General features: G+C 36.3%; 1 pseudogene; it reads left to right on the top strand.

Moving 5' to 3' along the window:
- Positions 1–6,413: 6,413 nt before the first annotated feature.
- Positions 6,414–24,023, top strand: LOC137643879 (uncharacterized; annotated as a pseudogene).

The following is a 24,023-nucleotide window of genomic DNA, read 5'->3' on the forward strand; positions in this document are numbered from 1 at the left end:
CACAAAAGCTGCTGTTGCACTTAATAATAAATCACCAAGCGAATTTAATTTAGAAATTTATTCCCCGTAATGGTGCAGCGGAGGTCAAGGTGAATTCTCAAAATACATTTTTCATAAAACATATTTCCCAATATGATACAAAAAAAAAAAAAAAAAAAAAAACACGAAGCTGTGCCACTGAATATTTCATTGTGTCAAAGAGCTAAGCCAAAGAGATTCAAGCAGATCTATCATCACGCCATATTCTGTGCCTCCCATGTAAGGTACGTTTATAAAATCTTTCAGTATATAGTGTCGTAATGTATTTTCTTGTCAAATTTTTACAAAGTCATTCGTTAGAAATGGTCAGGTTTTTACACATCCATTGTCCATGTCTATTTCTTTTTCTTACATGTTAGAATATCCTCTACTCAAGTTTTCTCTCTTATCCATGTTACTCTTTTTCTGTCTCTTAGTGTTATTTTCGTCATTATTCTTTCCATACCTTTTTGAGTTGTAACTAGATTATGTTCTAAGGCTTTAGTAAGACTCCAAGTTTCTGATGTATTAGTTAATACTAGTAGGACCTTCTGATTAAATACTTTTCTTTTTAGAGAAAGTGGCATTCTACTTTTCATAATCACATTTTGTTTACCAAAAGATCTCTATCCCATACATATCTTTCTTTGAATTTCGGTCTCAAGTCTTGGGAAACGCCGACTATGTCCTAAGTACGCTTATTCATTAACAATCTCTAGAGATTTGTCCATAACCTTTATTTGCAGTCTCTGCATTTTCATTGAACATTATCTTAGTTTTACTCATATTCATTTTCAGTCCTACAACGGTCAAGTGTTGCCGCTTCGGCGAGACTCGGTGTGCCTAAATTCAGTGTTGCCAATGTAGCCGCATAGAATTTCCGCAAGAGCGACACTTATTCTTGGAGCAAAGATAGATATTTCCTCCGAGCACTTGTTATTTCCTTCAAGGTTTTTCGTAGTGGGAGAAGTCCATTCGATTCTAAATTTTGATACATTTAAAATTTTATTATTCAAGAATTAAATAAAAAAAAAAACTCTATATTAATTTTGATGGTAATTATGCTTTTAACATCAGGCTTAATAACAGAAAATCTACAGTAACTTTATAAGGTGTGTTTTTATTTTCACACAAAGTAGTTGTAGTACTCAGGTTGACCACAGAGAGAGATGCCAGGTATCGCTATTTGATTCATTACTGCGTAGTGCTAGAAATTGTTACCATATTGGTTGAGAGGAAATAGACAGTTAGTCCTGGCAACTCTCAAATACTGTATATCCGTTCTTGGTGCATTTTATCAATACAAAAATGGGTAACATATTTTCCTACTCAACAATTCTTCACCATCACGAATAAGGAAAAGTTAAACGTTTAAATATTTGGTTGGTACGCCTGGTTAAGATGCGTTGGAAGCCTAAATTGTTTATACGATAAAACGGTTTTGTTTGGATATCACACAGAGCAAGATTCTGAGAAATTCACATGAAAACTTGTGGTCTTTCTTCCAATGCTATTTTGTGCTTGTCACAAGAAAATGTTGGTGTTTTACGAAGACTTTGATTAATATATCAACCTCTCACTTTTAATGAATATTTAAGCACTGTCAATCAACCATGGTATGTTTACATGCATTGTTGATTTTGCCTGTTTACATGCATTGCTGATTTTGCCTATAAAGGGTAAGAAAACAAAGTAAAGTTATTACTAAAGTTACTTTAGTTATTTGTGTGTATGTATATATATATATATATATATATATATATATATATATATATATATATATATATATATATATATATATATATATATATACAGTATATATATACACAGTATATATATATATATATATATATATATATATATATATATATATATATATATATATATATATACAGTATATATATATACACAGTATATATATATATATATATATATATATATATATATATATATATATATATATATATATATATATGTGTGTGTGTGTGTGTGTGTGTGTGAGTGTGAGTGTGTGTGTGTTCTTTATTTTTACTACATTCAAAATTTATATTCAAATCAATCTAACTAAAGTGATCTAACATTGTAAAGCTCCCGAGACAACATACTTGAAAATTCACCTTCATTATTATTATTATTATTATTATTATTATTATTATTATTATTATTATTAGTAGTAGTAGTAGTAGTAGTAGTAGTAGTAGTAGTAGTAGTAGTAGTAGTAGTAGTAGCTATGCTACAACCCTACTTGGAAAAGCCAGATGCTATAAGCCCAAGGGCTCCAACATGGAAAAATAGGAAAGAAAGGGAAAGAAAAGTGTTAATATATGGTCACGTAATATAGTTGTTTTTCTATTTATTCTTCACATTCCCTTGTTCATCTCGTCTTCCCATTATTATTATTATTATTATTATTATTATTATTATTATTATTATTATTATTATTATTATTATTATTAAAGGCCCAGTGAAGAAAAGGAAATAAGGAAAACTAAAACAGAATAACTCAATAATAACATTAAAATAAATCTTTCATAATTATAGAAACTATAAAAACTTCATAAAAACAAGAGGAAGCGAAGCAAGATGCAAAGAGCGTGCCCAAGTGTACCCTCAAGCAAGAGAACTCTAACTCAAGACAATGGAAGACCATAGTAAATCCTAGATTTGATGTATACAACCAAGAGGATTTTTTTCATTTTTTTTTTCAAATCAATTTTTTTTTATCTGAATTTAATATCAATTGATACTATTGTCATATTCTTGAAAGTGGGACAATTTTTGTTAATCTGAATCTAATATCAATTGATACTATTGTCATATTCTTGAAAGTGGGAAATACTGAAACAATGAAAAGCAGTAGGCCTATACATGTCTGATTATGATGAAATTACAATTACAATTACAGTTGAATTATCCATTACTTCGTTTTCATGGTTACAGATACGTCAATTGTTATTCTGTATTTTAGATAAAAAGAGGATATACGTTCGTATCCTACACGCAGTGTATTTGAATACAATTTTACTCAAGATGTTATACTCAGATAGGCCTATAGTCCATTTCTTTTAGTGAGTCATATTTGCACCGACCCGCAACGGTGCCCTTTTAGCTCGGAAAAGTTTCCTAGTCGCTGATTGGTTAGAATTATCTTGTCCAACCAATCAGCGATCAGGAAACTTTTCCGAGCTAAAAGGGCACCGCTGTGAGTAGGTGCAAATATGACTCGCTAAAAGAAATGGACTATAGTAGATATTGAGACTCGTTAAGAGAGTATACACGCAATAAGCCTCCCAGGATTGTGGTGGCCGATATGATAACGTCCCTGACTGATGAACGTCAGGCTGGGGTTCGAGTCCCGCACAAACTCGTTAGTTTCTTTGGTTCTAAATGGTTCAGAGTACAGGCAATAAGCCTTCCAGGGTTATGATGGCCGATGTGATAACGTCCCTGACTGATGAATGCCTGACTGGGGTTCGAGTCCCGCTAGACCTCATTAGTTTCTTTGGTCGCTGCAACCTCACCTTGCAACCTCCCCATCCATGTGAGCTAAGGATGAGGGGTTTTGGGGATCCTATGAAAGTCTATCTGTTGAGTCATCAGCAGCCATTGCCTGGTCCTCCTTGGTCCTAGCTTGGGTGGAGAGGGGGTTTTGGCTCTGATGATATGTATATATGGTCAGTCTCTAGGGCACTGTCCTGATTGGACAATATCACTGTCCCTTGCCCCTGCCATTCATGACTGCCTTTAAACATATAAAATTGCATTTTGTATATGAAGGGACATCAATAGTCCATTTCTTTTAGCGATGCAGATTTGCACCGACTCACAGCGGTGCCCTTTTAACTCGGAAAAGTTTCCTGATCGCTGATTGGTTAGCTGCGAGTCGGTGCAAATCTGCCTCGATAAAAGAAATGGACTATAGTTCGATATATCAATCATATGAAATATGTTTCGTCAAGCGTTTTTCCTATAAAAGCAATTAATCCAAATCAAACAAAATATAGAATATAGAAGTTAGGGTCAGGGCACAAATACAATCAGGAGGGAGGATGTGAGGCTGAGGTTGTGAATAGGATAAAAGTAGGTTTGGGAAAGAGGAGGGAGGTAGCGAGAATGGTATGTGGTAAAAAAAATGCAAGTCAAGGTTAAAGTCATGATCTAGAACACAGTAATAAGACCAGTGAGTAGCTCTTCTAAGGGAGGGGGGACTCTCCGAAATCAAACTATTATTCTCTGGGCTTGGATTGTACCATGGCCTTGCACTGTCTACGATTAGAGTTCTCTTGCTTGAGGGCACACCCAGGCACGCTGTTCTGTTCTATTTTTCTTCCTCTTGTTTTTTTTATAGTTTATATATGATAGATCTAATTTAGTGCTGTTAGTGTTCTTAAAATATTCTATTTTGAATGTTTATCAGTTCTATTGTAGTTTGTTTTCTTCGTTGTTTCCTTTCCCTCATCATCACCATCATCTCCTCCTACGCCTACTGACGCAAAGGGCCTCGGTTAGATTTCTAAAGACCCTGTACTGGAGATCATAGTTCCTAAATACTTAAATGATTCTACCTCATTAATCCTTTCTCTTTCCAATGATATTTCATCTTCCATTGCATACTCCGTTCCTATCATCTCTTCTTTCATCTATTTATCTTCAGCCTAACCTCGTATGTTATTTCATGCATTCTGGTAAGCAAGCATTGCAAATCCTGTGGCATTCTGCTAATAAGGACAGCATCAACAGCATACTCTAGGTCTGTTATATTTCTATCACAAATCGAATCCAATCCCTCTCCACCATCTACCTTCTCCACCTTCTACGCATTACAAAATCCATGAGGTGGATGAACAACATAGGTGACAACACATTCCCTTGGAGTACTCCGCTGTTCAGAGGAAATTCATTTGATAATACTCAATTAACATTAACTTTGCAATTACTATGCTCATGAACAGACTTAATCAAATTTACATATTTAAGAGGAATTCCATGATAAAGTAGGACTCCACATAATTGGCCGGTGCACACTATCAAAGGCTTTTTCATAGTACAAAAATGCCATCAAAAGGGGATTTCTGTATTCTATGCATTGCTGTACATGTTGAAAAAGCAGGATGCTTTAAGCGCATGGGTTCCAACAGGGAAAATAGCCCAGTGAGGAAAGGATATAAGGAAATAAATCAAACTTTTTAAGAACAGTAACATTAAAATAAATATTTTTTATATAAATTAAAAAACTGAAAAAAACAGAGGTAGAGAAATAAGATTTAGTAGTGTGCCCGAGTGTACCATCAAACAAGAGAACTCTACCCCAAAACAGTTGGACGACCATGGTACAGAGGCTATGGTACTAGTCAAGATAAGAGAACAATGGTTTGATTTTGAAGTATCATTTTCCTAGAAGAGCTGCTTTCCACAGCTAAAGAGTCTCTTTTACCCTTACCAAGAGGAATGTAGCCACTGAACAATTACAATATATACAGTAGTTAACCCCTTGGGTGAAGAAGAATTGCTAGGTAATCTGCTTTGTCAGGTATATGGGGACAGGAGAATAAGTATAGAATAGGCCAGACTATTCGATGTATGTGTAGATAAAGGGAAAATGAACCGTAACCAGTAGTAGTACTGTCTGGTTGGTCAAAGAACCCTTATAACTATAAAGCGGTAGTATCTCAACGGGTGGCTGGTGTCCTGGCCCACCTACTACCTATGGGCACACGTCGACGATGGATGGTGGGGAGGGAGTGATAAGGAGCTAGGGAGATCCTTTTAGGGTTGGGGGATGGGGAGGGAGGCAAAGAATTAAATGAAAAGATAAGATGAAGGATGATATGGAGAGAGGAGGTTTGGTGGAAGAGGAGGCCGTTGATAGACGGCATTGGAGAGTGCGCATCCGGCAACCGACCCATTAATGACTCTAGGGATTGCAGTGGGAAAGAAGATAATGCTTTATTCTAGTCAAAGAAAATGTGCCATTCGTGTGCAGCCATGATGTCGAATGCACTTATGCCGAAGGACAAGAGTCTGAAGCCAAAAAGCCGAACAGAAAGGAAGCCGAGGGAATAGGAAGCCGAACAAATATGAAGTGTAACAGGAAAGATGGGAAATGGAGTAGTTGGTATTCACGACGGAATTTTTTATTTTCTGAAGAACAGCATAGTAAAGGATCCACCTTTGGAAACATTAGATTTCGAAAAACCAGTAATTAAGATTCATTACTAATTACGTTCCCTTACTCTAAGAAATACCTTCATATAACATGAAAACATTGAAGGAAAAATTTGAAATTACGAGTTTGTTCATAAGGACATCCGGTATGCTCATATGTCAAAACGTTTTGGGAGCAGAGCTGAAGGCCTTAAATTCGCTTAACTTGGCTTGCCGTCAGCAGTACCTCCCTTGACACCAGACTGATAGGATCCCTTTGCCATTCAGGGAGGGCGAATAGTATTCTAATTTGTGTTGGTGGAAGCAATATTATTTTTTTCTAAAAAGGTAATGTTATATTTTGTTCTTATTCTTTGGATTACTTCATGTTTTGAATGAGACATGAAGTGATTGTAAATGATTGCTGATTACTCAAAGTATATATATATATATATATATATATATATATATATATATATATATATATATATATATATATATATATATATATATATTGTGTGTGTGTATGTATATCGTATATCTGTGCATATGTTTGAGGTTTTTTTTATGCGTATGTGTATTTTACAATGAAAAACTGTGATAGATTATTTTATGAAATTGCTAAACTCTTTATTGGATACAAGAAATCACTGTAACCGTTATTGTTTACATGCAGTCACTGATATTTCCAGTGATTTCCCGTAATCGCAGAAAATGATGTCAATTTTATTGATAAAATACTGTGTCCAATATTTCATCGGTACAACATGTTCTTTTAGTGATTATGCTGTGACAATGTTTGAGTATTTGTTAAAAAAATACTCAACAAGAAATTGTTTTCGATGTGTAGATATACTTGCAAGTTTTTATAAGGGAGGGCACAGTGTAAAATCCGGACGTCGGATGCCGTCCAGGAGAATAGAAAACCGCTTGTATCACCTGTAAATGCGCCATAATACACCACTTTTTGGACACAGGTAATGTTCACTGATACTTTCTGTTATTTCCTGAATAAATGTTCGAAAAATATTGATTTATTTTCATTTTATTGAGAATAATCTCAATCGGACGTCAACATTACACTATGTACTAAGTGGTATTCTCAATAACATGAAAATAAACCAATATTTTTTCGAACATTTATTCAGAAAATAACAGAAAATATCAGTGAACATTACCAGTCTCGAAAAAAGAGGTGTATTTTCGCGTCTTTCCCGGTGATACAAGCGATTTTCTATTCTCCCGGACGGCATCCGACGTCCGGATTTTACACTGTGCCATAAGGGAGAGGTAAAATGCACTAAGTCTTTTCTGAATACCCAAAGTACTCACACATTCCTTGCTGCAGTTTCTTGGTAGGAAAACAATATATCGTATAAAATTGATCAGAAAACAAACATGATATAATTTCACAAATATGCGATAATTCTCTCAAAATCTACACATGCATCACCTACAACTAAAGATTATAAACATGAATTGAAATATTCTGTTTTATCATACCTTTAAACGATACGTTTGCTCATCCGTTTGAGTTTGATACAGTATGTGAAATTCTACCATTGCTTCTACTTTTATAGGTAATGTTTTTCTAATTTCATACGTCAGGAATCACACTTGAGCGAAAGTTTAACTCTGGTGAAATGAGTCGAAAGGAGACTTGGGAAAACATTAGACTGCAAGGGGTATTACGCTTGGATATTCGGCAAACTTGTACCACAGGCAAAACATTAGACTTTGATGGTTATTACTTTGGCTATTTAGTTATTCGGCAAACTCGTACCACAGGCAAAACATTAGACTTTGATGGTTATTACTTTGGCTATTTAGTTATTCGGCAAACTCGTACCACAGGCAAAACATTAGACTTCGGTGGTTATTACTTTGGCTATTTAGTTACTCGGTAAATTCGTACCACAGGCAAAACATTAGACTTCGGTGGTTATTGCATTGGCTATTTAGTTACTCACTAAATTCGTACCACACACAAAACATTAGACTTCGGTGGTTATTACTTTGGCTATTTAGTTGTTTGGCAAACTCGTACCACAGGCAAAACATTAGACTTCGGTGGTTATTACTTTGGCTATTTAGTTGTTTGGCAAACTCGTACCACAGGCAAAACATTAGACTTCGGTGGTTATTACTTTGGCTATTTTGTTATTCGGCATACTCGTACCACAGGCAAAACATTAGGCTTCGATGGTTATTACTTTGGCTATTTAGTTATTCGGCAATCTCATACCACAGGCAAAACACTAGACTTCGGTGTTTATTACTTTGGCTATTTAGTTACTCGGTAAATTCGTACCACAGGCAAAACATTAGACTTCGGTGGTTATTACTTTGGCTATTTAGTTATTTGGCAAACTCGTACCAGGCAAAACATTAGATTTAGGTGGTTATTACTTTGGCTATTTAGTTATTCGGCATACTTGTACCACAGGCAAAACATTAGACTACGGTGGTTATTACTTTGGCTATTTAGTTATCCGGCAAACCCGTACCGCAGGCAATACACTTCGGTGGTTATTACTTTGGTTATTTAGTTATTCGGCCAACCCGTACCACAGGCAAAACATTAGACTTCGGTGGTTATTACTTTGGCTATTTAGTTATTCGGCAAACTCGTGCCACAGGCAAAACATTAGACTTCGGTGGTTATTACTTTGGCTATTTAGTTATTCGGCAAACTTGTGCCACAGGCAAAACACTAGACTATGGTGGTTATTACTTTGGCTATTTAGTTATTCGGTAAACTCGTGCCACAGGCAAAACACTAGACTACGGTGGTTATAACTTTGGCTATTTAGTTATTCGGCTAACTCGTGCCACAGGCAAAACACTATACTAAGGTGGTTATTACTTTGGCTATTTAGTTATTCGGCAAACTCGTGCCACAGGCAAAATACTAGACTACGGTGGTTATTATTTTGGCTATTTGGTTATTCAGAAAACTCGTGCCACAGGCAAAACACTAGACTACGGTGGTTATTACTTTGACTATTTATTTATTCGGCAAACTCGTACCAAAGGCAAAACACTAGACTACGGTGGTTATTACTTTGGCTATTTAGTTATTCGGCAAACTCGTACCGCAGGCAAAACATTAGCTATTTAGTTATTCGGCAAACTCGTACCACAGGCAAAACATTAGACTTCGGTGGTTATTACTTTGGCTATTTAGCTATTCGGCAAACTCGTACCACAGGCAATACATTAAACTTCGGTGGTTATTACGTTGGCTATTTATCTACTCGGCAAACTCGTAGCACAAGCAATACATTAGACTTCAGTGGTTATTACTTTGGCTATTTAGTTATTCGGCAAACTAGTAAAACAGGCAATACATTAGACTTCGGTGGTTATTACTTTGTCTATTTAGGTATTCAGCAAACTCGTACCAAAGGCAATACACTTCGGTGGTTATTACTTTGGCAATTTAGTTATTCAGCAAACTCGTACCACAGGCAAAACATTAGACTTCGGTGGTTATTACTTTGGCTATTTAGTTACTCGGCAAACTCGTACCACAGGCAAAAAATTAGACTTCGGTGGATATTACTTTGGCTATTTAATTACTCGGGAAACACGTACCACAGGCAAAACATTAGACTTAGGTGGTTATTACTTTGGCTATTTTGTTACTCGGCAAACTTGTACCACAGGCAAAACATTAGACTTCGGTGGTTATTACTTTGGATATTTAGTTACTCGGCAAACTCGTACCACAGGCAAAACATTAGACTTCGGTGGTTATTAATTTGACTATTTAGCTATTCAGCAAATAAGTACCACAGGCAATACATTAAACTTCAGTGGTTATTACTTTGGCTATTTAGTTATTCGGAAAACTCGTACCACAGGCAAAACATAAGACTTCGGTGGTTATTAATTTGGCTATTTAGTTATTCTGCAAATTCGTACCACAGGCAAAACATTAGACTTCGGTGGTTATTACCTTGGCTATAGAAATAACTTGGCTATTTAGTTATTCAGCAAAATTGTACCACAGGCAATACATTAGACTTTGGTGGTTATTACTTGGCTATTTAGTTAATCGCCAAACTCATACCACAGGCAAAAGATTAGACTTTGGTGGTTATTACTTTGGCTATTTAGTTATTTGCCAAACTCATACCACAGGCAAAACATTACTTAGGTGGTTTTTACTTTGGCTATTTAGTTATTCGGCAAACTTGCACCACAGGCAAAACATTAGACTTCGGTGGTCATTACTTTGCCTATTTAGATATTCGGCAAACTCGTACCACAGGCAAAACATTAGACTTCGGTGGTTATTACTTTGGCTATTTAGTCACTCGGTAAATTCGTACCACAGGCAAAACATTAGACTTCGGTGGTTATTACTTTGGCTATTTAGTTATTTGGCAAACTCGTACTACAGGCAAAACATTAGACTTCGGTGGTTATTACTTTGGATATTTGGTTATTTGGCAATCTCGTACCACAGGCAAAACATTAGACTTCGGTGGTTATTACTTTGGCTATTTAGTTACTTGGTAAATTCGTACCACAGGCAAAACATTAGACTTGGGTGGTTATTACTTTGGCTATTAAGTTACTCGTTAAACTCGTACCACAGGCAAAACATTAGACTTCGGTGGTTATTACTTTGGATATTTAGTTATTCGGCATACTCGTACCACAGGCAAAACATTAGCTATTTAGTTATTCGGCAAACTCGTACCACAGGCAAAACATTAGACTTCGGTGGTTATTACTTTGGCTATTTAGCTATTCGGCAAACTCGTACCACAGGCAATACATTAAACTTCGGTGGTTATTACGTTGGCTATTTATCTACTCGGCAAACTCGTACCACAAGCAATACATTAGACTTCAGTGGTTATTACTTTGGCTATTTAGTTATTCGGCAAACTAGTAAAACAGGCAATACATTAGACTTCGGTGGTTATTACTTTGGCTATTTAGGTATTCAGCAAACTCGTACCAAAGGCAATACACTTTGGTGGTTATTACTTTGGCTATTTAGTTTTTCAGCAAACTCGTACCACAGGCAAAACATTAGACTTCGGTGGTTATTACTTTGGCTATTTAGTTACTCGGCAAACTCGTACCACAGGCAAAAAATTAGACTTCGGTGGATATTACTTTGGCTATTTAGTTACTCGGGAAACTCGTACCACAGGCAAAACATTAGACTTAGGTGGTTATTACTTTGGCTATTTTGTTACTCGGCAAACTTGTACCACAGGCAAAACATTAGACTTCGGTGGTTATTACTTTGGATATTTAGTTACTCGGCAAACTCGTACCACAGGCAAAACATTAGACTTCGGTGGTTATTAATTTGACTATTTAGCTATTCAGCAAATAAGTACCACAGGCAATACATTAAACTTCAGTGGTTATTACTTTGGCTATTTAGTTATTCGGAAAACTGGTACCACAGGCAAAACATAAGACTTCGGTGGTTATTAATTTGGCTATTTAGTTATTCTGCAAATTCGTACCACAGGCAAAACATTAGACTTCGGTGGTTATTACCTTGGCTATAGAAAAAACTTGGCTATTTAGTTATTCAGCAAAATTGTACCACAGGCAATACATTAGACTTTGGTGGTTATTACTTGGCTATTTAGTTAATCGCCAAACTCATACCACAGGCAAAAGATTAGACTTTGGTGGTTATTACTTTGGCTATTTAGTTATTTGCCAAACTCATACCACAGGCAAAACATTACTTAGGTGGTTTTTACTTTGGCTATTTAGTTATTCGGCAAACTTGCACCACAGGCAAAACATTAGACTTCGGTGGTCATTACTTTGCCTATTTAGATATTCGGCAAACTCGTACCACAGGCAAAACATTAGACTTCGGTGGTTATTACTTTGGCTATTTAGTCACTCGGTAAATTCGTACCACAGGCAAAACATTAGACTTCGGTGGTTATTACTTTGGCTATTTAGTTATTTGGCAAACTTGTACCACAGGCAAAACATTAGACTTCGGTGGTTATTACTTTGGATATTTGGTTATTTGGCAATCTCGTACCACAGGCAAAACATTAGACTTCGGTGGTTATTACTTTGGCTATTTAGTTACTTGGTAAATTCGTACCACAATCAAAACATTAGACTTGGGTGGTTATTACTTTGGCTATTAAGTTACTCGTTAAACTCGTACCACAGGCAAAACATTAGACTTCGGTGGTTATTACTTTGGATATTTAGTTATTCGGCATACTCGTACCACAGGCAAAACATTAAGACTACGGTGGTTATTACTTTGGCTATTTAGTTTTTCGGCAAAATTGTACCACAGGCAAAATATTAGCTATTTAGTTATTCGGCAAAATCGTACCGCAGGCAAAACATTAGACTTCGGTGGTTATTACTTTGGCTATTTAGCTATTCGGCAAACTCGTACCACAGGCAATACATTAGACTTCAGTGGTTATTGCTTTGGCTATTTAGCTACTCAGCAAACTCGTACCACAGGCAATACATTAGACTTCAGTGGTTATTACTCTGGCTATTTAGTTATTCGGAAAACTAGTAAAACAGGCAATACATTAGACTTCGGTGGTTATTACTTTGGCTATCTAGTTACTAGGCAAACTCGTACCACAGGCAAAACATTACATTTGGGTGGTTATTACTTTGGCTATTTAGTTACTCAGCAAACTCATACCACAGGCAAAAATTAGACTTCGGTGGTTATTACTTTGACTATTTAGCTATTCAGCAGATAAGTACCACAGGCAATACATTAGACTTCGGTGGTTATTACTTTGACTATTTAGTTATTCGGCAAACTCGTACCACAGGCAAAACATTAGACTTAGGTGGTTATTACTTTGGCTATTTAGTTAATCGGCAAACTCGTACCACAGGCAAAAATTAGACTTCGGTGGATATTACTTTGGCTATTTAGTTACTCGGCAAACTCGTACCACAGGCAAAACATTAGACTTAGGTGGTTATTACTTTGGCTATTTAGTTACTCGGCAAACTCGTACCACAGGCAAAAATTAGACTTCGGTGGTTATTACTTTGACTATTTAGCTATTCAGCAGATAAGTACCACAGGCAATACATTAGACTTCGGTGGTTATTACTTTGGCTATTTAGTTATTCGGCAAACTCGTACCACAGGCAAAACATAAGACTTCGGTGGTTATTACTTTGGCCATTTGGTTATTCTGCAAATTCGTACCACAGGCAAATCAATAGACTTCGGTGGTTATTACCTTGGCTATTTAGCTATTCAGCAAACTCGTACCACAGGCAAAACATTAGACTTCGGTGGTTATTACTATGGCTATTTAGTTATTCGGCAAACTCGTACCACAGGCAATACATTACACTTCGGTGGTTATTACTTTGGCTATTTAGTTATTTGTCAAACTCATACCACAGGTAAAAAAAAACATTACTTCGGTGGTTATTAATTTGGCTTTTTAGTTATTCGGCAAACTTGTACCACAGGCAAAACAATAGACTTCGGTGGTCATTACTTTGCCTATTTAGATATTCGGCAAACTTGTACCACAGGCAAATATTAGACTTCGGTGGTTATTACTTTGGCTATCTAGTTACTCGGTAAATTCGTACCAGAGGAAAAAACATTAGACTTCTGTGGTTACTACTTTGGCTATTTAGTTATTTGGCAAACTCGTACCACAGGCAAAACATTAGACTTGGGTGGTTATTACTTTGGCTATTTAGTTACACGGTTAATTTGTACCAAAGGCAAAACATTAGACTTCGGTGGTTATTTCTTTGGCTATTAGGTTACTCTGTAAATTCGTACCAAAGGCAAAACATTAGACTTCGGTGGTTATTACTTTGGCTATTTGGTTATTTGGCAAACACTTATCACAGGCAAAACATTGGACTTCGGTGGTTATTACTTTGGCTATTTAGTTACTTGGTAAATTCGTACCACAGGCAAAACATTAGACTTAGGTGGTTATTACTTTGGCTATTAAGTTACTCAGTAAATTCGTACCACAGGCAAAACATTAGACTCCGGTGGTTATTACTTTGGCTATTAAGTTACTCAGTAAATTCGTACCACAGGCAAAACATTAGACTTCGGTGGTTATTACTTTGGCTATTTAGTTATTTGGCAAACTCGTACCACACGCAAAACAGTAGACTTCGGTGGTTATTACTTTGGCTATTTAGTTATTTGGCAAACTCGTACCACAGGCAAAACATTAGACTTCGGTGGTTATTACTTTGGCTATTTAGTTACTTGGTAAATTCGTACCAAAGGCAAAACATTAGACTTAGGTGGTTATTACTTAGGCTATTTAGTTATTCGGAAACTCGTGCCAAGGGCAAAACACTAGACTACGGTGGTTATTACTTAGGCTATTTAGTTATTTGGCAAACTCGTACCAGAGGCAAAACATTAGAGTTCGATGGTTATTACTTTGGCTATTTAGTTATTTGGCAAACTCGTACCAGAGGCAAAACATTAGACTTCTGTGGTTATTACTTTGGCTATTTAGTTATTTGGGAAACTCGTACCACAGGCAAAACATTAGACTTCGGTGGTTATTACTTTGGCTATTTAGTTATTTGGCAAACTCGTACCACAGGCAAAACATTAGACTTCGGTGGTTAATTCTTTGGCTATTTAGTTATTCGCCAAACTCATACCACAGGAAAAACACTAGACTTTGGTGGTTATTATTTTGGCTATTTAGTTATTCGCCATACTCGTACCACAGGCAAAACATTAAACTTCGGTGGTTATTAGTTTGGCTATTTAGTTATCCGGCAAACCCGTACCACAAGAAAAAACATTAGACTTCGGTGGTCATTACTTTGGCTATTTAGTTATTCGGCAAACTCATACCACAGGCAAAACACTAGACTTCGGTGGTTATTACATTGGTTATTCAGTTACTCGGTAAATTCATACCACAGGCAAAACATTAAACTTCAGTGGTTATTACTTTGGCTATTTAGTTATTTGGCAAACTCGTACCAGGCAAAACATTAGACTTAGGTGGTTATTACTTTAGCAATTTAGTTATTCGGGATACTTGTACCAAAGGCAAAACATTAGACTTCGGTGGTTATTACTTTGGCTATTTAGTTATTTGGCCAACTCGTACCAGGCAAAACATTAGACTTAGGTGATTATTACTTTGGCTATTTAGTTATCCGGCAAACCCGTACCGCAGGCAATACACTTCGGTGGTTATTACTTTGGCTACTTAGTTATTCGGCAAATGCGTACCACAGGCAAAACATTAGACTTCGGTGGTTATTACTTTGGCTGTTTAGTTATTCGGCCAACTCGTGCCACAGGCAAAACATTAGACTACGGTGGTTATTACTTTGGCTGTTTAGTTATTCGGCCAACTCGTGCCACAGGCAAAACACTAGACTACGGTGGTTATTACTTTGGCTATTTAGTTATTCGGCAAACTCGTGCCACAGGCAAAACACTAGACTACGGTGGTTATTACTTTGGCTATTTAGTTTTTCGGCAAACTCGTGCCACAGGCAAAACACTATACTAAGGTGGTTATTACTTTGGCTATTTAGTTATTCGGCAAACTCGTGCCACAGGCAAAACACTAGACTACGGTTTTCATTACTTTGGCTATTTAGTTATTCGGCAAACTCATGCCACAGGCAAAACACTAGACTACGGTGGTTATTACATTGGCTATTTAGTTATTCGGCAAACTCGTACCAAAGGCAAAACACTAGACTACAGTGGTTATTACTTTTGCTATTTAGTTATTCGGCAAACTCGTACCACAGGCAAAACATTAGCTATTTAGTTATTCGGCAAACTCGTACCACAGGCAAAACATTAGACTTCGGTGGTTATTACTTTGGCTATTTAGCTATTAGGCAAACTTATACCACAGGCAATACATCAGACTTCGGTGGTTATTACTTTGGTTATTTAGCTACTCGGCAAACTCGTACCACAGGCAATACATTAGACTTCGGTGGTTATTACTTTGGCTATTTAGTTATTCGGCAAACTAGTAAAACAGGCAATACATTAGACTTCGGGGGTTATTACTTTGGCTATTTAGGTATTCAGCAAACTCGTACCACATGCAATACACTTCGGTGGTTATTACTTTGGCTATTTAGTTATTTGGCAAACTCGTACCACAAGCAAAACATTAGACTTCGGTGGTTATTACTTTGGCTATTTAGTTACTTGGCAAACTCGTACCACAGGCAAAAAATTAGACTTCGGTGGATATTACTTTGGCTATTTAGTTACTCGACAAACTCGTACCACAGGCAAAACATTAGACTTAGGTGGTTATTACTTTGGCTATTTAGTTACTCGGCAAACTCGTACCACAGGCAAAACATTAGACTTCGGTGGTTATTACTTTGGCTATTTAGGTATTCAATAAATAAGTACCACAGGCAATACATTAGACTTCGGTGGTTATTACTTTGGCTATTTAGTTATTCGGCAAACTCGTACCACAGGTAAAACATAAGACTTCAGTGGTTATTACTTTGGCTATTTGCTTATTCTGCATATTCGTACCACAGGCAAAACATTAGACTTCGGTGGTTATTACCTTGGCTATTTAGTTATTCAGCAAACTCGTACCACAGGCAAAACATTAGACTTCGGTGGTTATTACTTTGGCTATTTAGTTATTCGGCAAAATCGTACCACAGGCAATACATTAGACTTTAGTGGTTATTACTTTGGCTATTTAGTTATTCGCCAAACTCATACCACAGGCAAAAGATTAGACTTTGGTGGTTATTACTTTGGCTATTTAGTTATTTGCCAAACTCATACCACAGGCAAAACATTAGACTTCGGTGGTTATTACTTTCGCTATTTAGTTATTCAGCAAACTTGCACCACAGGCAAAACATTAGGCTTCGATGGTCATTACTTTGCCTATTTAGTTATTCGGCAAACTCGGAATACAGGCAAAACAGTAGGTAAAGTCATAAAACAAAACGAAACTACATTTCCAAAGCAAAGAAATAAAAATTTTACCTACGTAAAATAATGCGGTTTTAACAAAATTTAATTTGACCTTTATTTCCAGTGCAATTAAACCGTTCTATCAAGGCCATCATTCTCGACGGACACAGGTCGGAACCTGGGACTTTGGGTGGGCGAATAGTAAAAAAAAAACGGGATTATTTAAACCTTCCGATATCTGAAAAAGGCGCCACACCCTAATAAATCCACCTAACCTAAACTAGTAGTTCCCAGCTAACAGACCTAGCCCGAGAGGCTAGACCTCGGATCCCCTATCTAAGTCACAAAGTATCAAAGTGAATTACAAATAGTTCCTTACCTTAGGATTGACACCAACGTGTCCTTTTTGTCTTGGCAATCTTTACAGTCGAGTTACAGTAGAAATTGTGTTGGTCTTCCATAAAAGCTAACTCAAAACCGCACTTGGGACACTTTAAACTTTGAGGAATAACACAATGAGTTTCTAAAATAAGGCTCACCACAATAGGTGTACCGTTGCACTCACCCTGAAACTTGGCAATAGCTATAATGGCATGCCATTACACTTTGTTACATTGGGCTCAGAACGCGCACCCAGCACAGCAACAAAGGAACTGAGGAGTTGTCTTAAGAAAACAGAGCGTGTCGCAAAACTGCCTACATCACTCAAGCATACAAACATACCCAAATGTGGAAAATTTTGTCATTTGATTCGGGAAGGTAGGAGGAGGAGCTACTTACAAATGAACGAGCTGGAGTATTTCCACTGGTAGAAATAAAGTATAAGTATGGCTTGTGCGCAGGAAGTATAAAGTTGTTATCGCTCAACAAGATATACACAAAGGCCTCAACAGGAGCAGATACTTCTAGTTTGCAAAATGTAAACAAAATAGTAAAATAAATATTTGAGGGGGAAAAGGATCCCCATATTTTGTGTAATTTTTCGTGAATTTATTACACCATACCTCCCAGAGAATAATTTATAAAGAAGAAAAGGTTACTTTTACCATTATCTATCGATTCGCTACTAACTTTCCCCAACCCAAAACCTGCCAATGTCCACTGGGTGGCCCCCATTACTGTAGGATATATTAGCATATTATTAATTTCCAATGGAAATAGAGGTAAATTTCGAAGAAAACGGGAGTTTTTATATATACACAACCATTTTTTTTATTAATAAACATTTTCCCGTGTTGTTTTACAATAATACCAAATAGTAAACTGATAATTATTATGATTGGCTACTTAGCTATAAAGAAAAATCGGAGCATGGTCAAAACAGTATACTCCAGTTGTAATTAAGATTGTCACCTTAGTTACTCAGCAAACTCAGACCACAGGCAATTTAGTAGATTCCAGTGGTTATTACTATTGGCTATTTAGCTATTCGGCAAAATCGGAGCATGGATAAAACAGTAGAATCCGGTGGTTACTACGATTGTCTACTTAGCTACTCGGCAAACTCAAAGCACAGGCAACTCGGTAGACCCCAGCGTCTATTGCAATGAGCAGTTTAGCTATTCGGCAAACTTGTAGTACAGGCAAAACATTTGACTTCCGTGGTTATCACGAAAGGTTACTTAGCTACTTGATAAACTCGGAAAACAAGCAAAACAGTAGACTCAGGTTGAAATTACAATTGCCACTTAGCTGCTCAACAAATTCGGATCATCTGAAAAACAGTGGACTCCGGTGATTATCATGATTGGTTACATATCTACAACGGAAACTCGAACAACAGGTAACTCAGTAGATTCCAGTGGTTATCAAGATTGGCTATTTAGCTCAAATCATTAATTACTCTGTTCATTGTGTACAAATAAAAAAAATCAGTAATTGATTTATCAGCATACGTTTAGTATATAAAAAAAATTATTTTCCTAAGTTGTGTTATTAAACACATAAGATATACTTTGGTCGTCTGACTCATTCATCCTTTGGTGAAAGCGGATGGTTAGCTTTTAAACTGTTAGTCCGTCTCACATCAAGATTTATGTCGGCAGTTGTCATTACAGTACATTTAAAAGCGATTTTTTGCAAAACTAAGGTTACAATTACAAATGCATTTCTAGAAAAAGATGATAGCTGTAAGAATGGTAGTGCAGCATACAAACTATTTTTAGGTATTTCCGGACGTAAAAATTGATGTACATAAGGCCCAATTCTTCACATTTAAATGTTTGTTTCTTGCATTATAGTTGACTTATTCTCGTTTTACTCTAAAGGGTGCATTGATGTATATTTAGTAAGGATGTGTGAATTATTACGGTGCATCTAAAGAATACATAAAGGAATAAAAATAAATTTTTCAAATATTGCATTAGAGGCTGTTAGGATTATATGTTTATTCATACCTTCTTTGATTGCTAATATATTCAGATAAATGGGTTCCAGTGGATTTTTTATTCATGTTTTACAAATTACTATCATTCACTATTTCAAATACTCTGGAAACGCAATCAAAAACTTATTCTATGTAAAAAAAAAGGTTTCTATATTTAAATTAGTATTCTTTTATCTCAAGTGCTCTTTTATATATTTTCCTTATTTGCATTTGATGAAGTCATATAAGCATTTTTAAGATTTACATTTAGGAAACCTGATTTCTCAATATCTCATCTCTACTCCACCACTAAAAGAAACCTTTTCTCTTTTACAGCTGTAGTGATAACATTCAAATCAAGATTGCAAAACCGATTAGGCACTTGCTTACCATAGGAGTAATCAACTCTCAAGTCAGTGACACGTCTTGTGATTTACCTATGCAGCAGAATATAACGGGACAAATTATTATTTTTTCAAGATGGCAAATGATCTTTGCGAAAAACCTCTCTCAATATCAACACTCGGAAGGCCTTTTCACTTAGGTATGCTCTATGACTGTAGATCTGACCAGGTTATCCAAGGTATTACACTGTGGGACCAAGCCACACTTAATGAAAGGTCTGTGCAACATCATACTTCTGCTGATTTTGAAATCATCACTTCTGATACCATCGATGACAAGTCTTCAGCACTGGATGTCAATGCCGGCTTAAAGCTTAGCTTCTTGGGAGGCCTCCTGGAAGTTTCTGGTTCTGCAAAATACCTTGACAATAGAAAATCTTCAAGTCATGTGGAAAGGGTTACACTAAAATGCAAATGCACCACTAAAACTGAGAGGATGACTATTGAACAGCTAGGGAAAGGAAAGATTATGCACCCAGATGTTTTTGAACATGATACTGCTACTCATGTTGTAACAGGCATTACATATGGAGGAAGTGCTTTTTTTTGTTTTTGACCGAGAAATATCTTCAGATTCTACAGAAAAGAACGTAAGTGGAAATCTTCATGCTTGGGTGAAGGCCATACCAACATTGACGATTGATGGAAAAGGAGAATTAGACCTAAACGAAAATCAGAAACAAGAAAGCCTTCATTTTAAATGCAGATATTTTGGAGATTTCTTACCTCGTGTAAACCCGTTGACTTTTGAAGAAGCTGTTCGGTTCTACCAAGAAATAGCAAATAGTACTGGAACAGATGGAGAAAATTATGTTCCCATAAGTGCACGTTTATACCCTCTTACCAAATTGGATAGTAGGGCTTGTAAGCTTGTCAGAGAGATCAGTTCTCAGCTTATCAATGAAACAGAAACTTACTTGGAGAATCTTTATGAACTTGATGTGAAATGCAATGATCTTCTCAAAACACAAGTAGCTAATAATTTTCTGGGAATACGAAATGAGATAAAAAGTTTTAAAGCTTTGTTGGCAACCTATAAATTACGATTCCGGGAAGAGCTAGCACAAATTCTTCCCAGCATCAGGGGTGGAAATAAAGAGGAGAGTGAGCTAGCACATATCTTAGGAAAAAAAGAAACATCACCATTTTGTGATGAAGCCCTTGAAAGATGGGTGGAAACAAAACAAAGCCAGCTACAAATTCTTACGCAATATATATCTGCTCTTAGTCAGATTCCTTTTGCATCAAACCCAGGTGATTTACAATCTATGGTAATGAGTCCTAATCATTCACAAGTACTATGTTTTTCTATCTTGATGCCTAAGTCTAACTCACTTTTGAACAACATGTCTAGATACCTAAATAATAAGAATTTAACCACTGATGAAGGATTTATTGAAGAAAAGAATAGAATTCCATTGAAGACAACAGAAAATGAAAGTACGATGATGGAAAAAGCCAGACACTTTAGGGATTTCTTTGATGTTAACAAAGACAACCCTGACGTTAGCTTCATCATTGATGAGGAGTCTTCGGATTCAAATGAGTTTCAAGCTAAAATAAGGTACTATAATAATGGTAGTCTCTTGCATGAAGACTTCATAATACCTTCAGCTCCAGTTGATTTAAACATAGACAACAATAAAACTACACATGGTAATATTATGGTCTGCTGGAAAAAACCACTTCATGGTGCATCTAACATTGATAAATATAAGATTTTATGTGAAGATACTATTAAAAATAATCCAATTGTTATTCAATATGCAGACTCTAGTGCCACAAGTCATTTAATTCTTGGTCTTAAACCCGGTTGTGAGTACAAAGTTAGTGCCCAAAGTTATTGCCGACTTGGGGTTAGTCTTGAAAGTGAATTGTGTGAAACTGTTAAAACGAGACCAACTAGTCGACCTGGGAAACCTGTGGCCTGTCAGATATCTCTTTCAGAAGTACAGATTAAATGGTCAAAACCAGTGCACATTGGAACTCAGTGCCCGAGAATCAAGTATGTAGTAAAGCAACAACACGAAGGCTCTGACTGGGAAGACCTAATATCTTTGCCATTTGAAAGGCAGTCTGTTAATATAGATATAAATCCCAATATCACCTACAAATTCAAAGTAAACTGTGTATGTGACCATTGCAGCAAGAGTCTTGATAGTGAAACAAGTTCTGATTTTATGATCACAGCTAATCCCCAAGAGCTACTGAAATATGAATTATGTCGACAATCACAGAAGCTAGATGATGGAGATATCAAGATATATAAACCAAAACTACAACTGACTACTTCAAACAAAGTTTATCAACTTCAGAAATATGAATTTGGTGAGAAAAAAGATGCAATGCCAGAAAAAGTAATCATGTTTGTTGGTTCGACCAGATCAGGTAAGACAACTTTAATTAATGGAATTATCAACTACATTTTTGGTGTTGACTGGAATGACAACTTTCGCTTTAAATTGATTACAGAATCAGAAAGCCACGATCAAGCAAGAAGCCAAACCAGGGATATTTCATCTTACACAATACATCATCGAGAAGGTTTTAAAATACCTTACAGTCTAACAATTATTGACACTCCAGGCTTTGGTGATGTCGACGGCATAGAAAGAGATAAAGAAATAACAGAGCAAATACGCTCATTTTTCTCCACTGGCGGTATAGGTGGGATCGACAAACTTGATGCGGTAGGCTTTGTCGTCCAGTCTTCTCTTCCTAGACTTACTCCAACCCAAAGATATATTTTTGATCAAATATTGTCTCTGTTTGGAAAGGACATTGCTGAGAATATATTCATGTTACTTACCTTTGCTGATGGTCAGCCACCCCAAGTACTCAGTGGCATTAAAGAAGCAAAAATGCCTTACAAAAAATACTTCAAGTTCAATAATTCTGCCCTCTATGCATGTAATAAGGTTGTAGAGAATCAAGATATAGACAGTGATGACGAGGGAGATAATAATTTTGACGCCATGTTCTGGAAAATGGGAGAAAAGAGTTTTAGGATGTTTTTGAAAGACCTGAATCTAACTGAAAGTAGGAGCCTTACTCTAACTAAGGATGTTCTTAACGAACGCCATTAACTGGAGGTTTCAATAGCTGGCATCAGGATGGATATTGAGATAGGTCTGAACAAATTAGAACAATTAAGTAAACAAGTAGCTGTTCTCAAAACACATCGTGCTGATATCGAAAAGAACAAGGATTTTGAGTATACAGTTACTGAAGAAACCTTTGTGAAAGAATCCATTCCACCTGGACAGTACATAACTAACTGTTTAGAATGTAACGGAACTTGCCATTAAAACTGGGGAATACGAGATGACAGCGCAAAGCGTGGTTGTTGGGCTATTACAAATGGATATTGCCGTATTTGCCCAGGGAAGTGTTACTGGGACCTTCATAAGAATATCCATTATAAACATGTATGTAAGCAGGTTGAAGTAAAAAAAAAACTGCTAAGGATCTACAGAAGAGATATCAAGAAGCCACAGAAAAGAAACTTTCAGCAGGAAATCTTATAAAAAGGGTGATAGATGAATTTGATGCAGTTCAGTTAAAAGTTCTCGGATTGACAGAAACTGTGAGGAAAAGTCTTCAGAGATTGAATGAAATCCCAGTGGAGCACATAGATATACGTATCCAGTCGGAGAGAGCTCAAGCAAAACCAGGATGGACGGCTCGAGTAGATCAGCTTCAGAAAGTTAGGAAACACGGAGAATATATGAAGGAAATCACATATTCTTTTGGTAACTTGTAGAATAAAAGAAGGAAATCACATATTTTCATCGTAACTTGTGGAACTTATGAAGGAAATCACATATTTTCATGGTAACTTGTAGAACATATGAAGAAAATCACATATTTTTATGGTAACTTGTAGAATATATTAAGGAAATCACATATCTTTATGGTAACTTGTAGAATAAAAGAAGGAAATCACATATTTTCATGGTAACTTGTAGAATATATGAAGGAAATCACATATTTTTATGGTAACTTGTAGAATATATGAAGGAAATCACATATCTTTATGGCAACTTGTAGAATAAAAGAAGGAAATCACATATTTTTATCGTATCGTGCTAATCACATGACAGAATTGGCCCTTTTGCAAAAGTCAAAATGAAGATAGAAGAAGAAAAGCAGCAGA

The sequence above is a fragment of the Palaemon carinicauda genome, chromosome 7 (assembly GCF_036898095.1).
Source record: "Palaemon carinicauda isolate YSFRI2023 chromosome 7, ASM3689809v2, whole genome shotgun sequence".
NCBI lineage: Eukaryota > Metazoa > Arthropoda > Malacostraca > Decapoda > Palaemonidae > Palaemon > Palaemon carinicauda.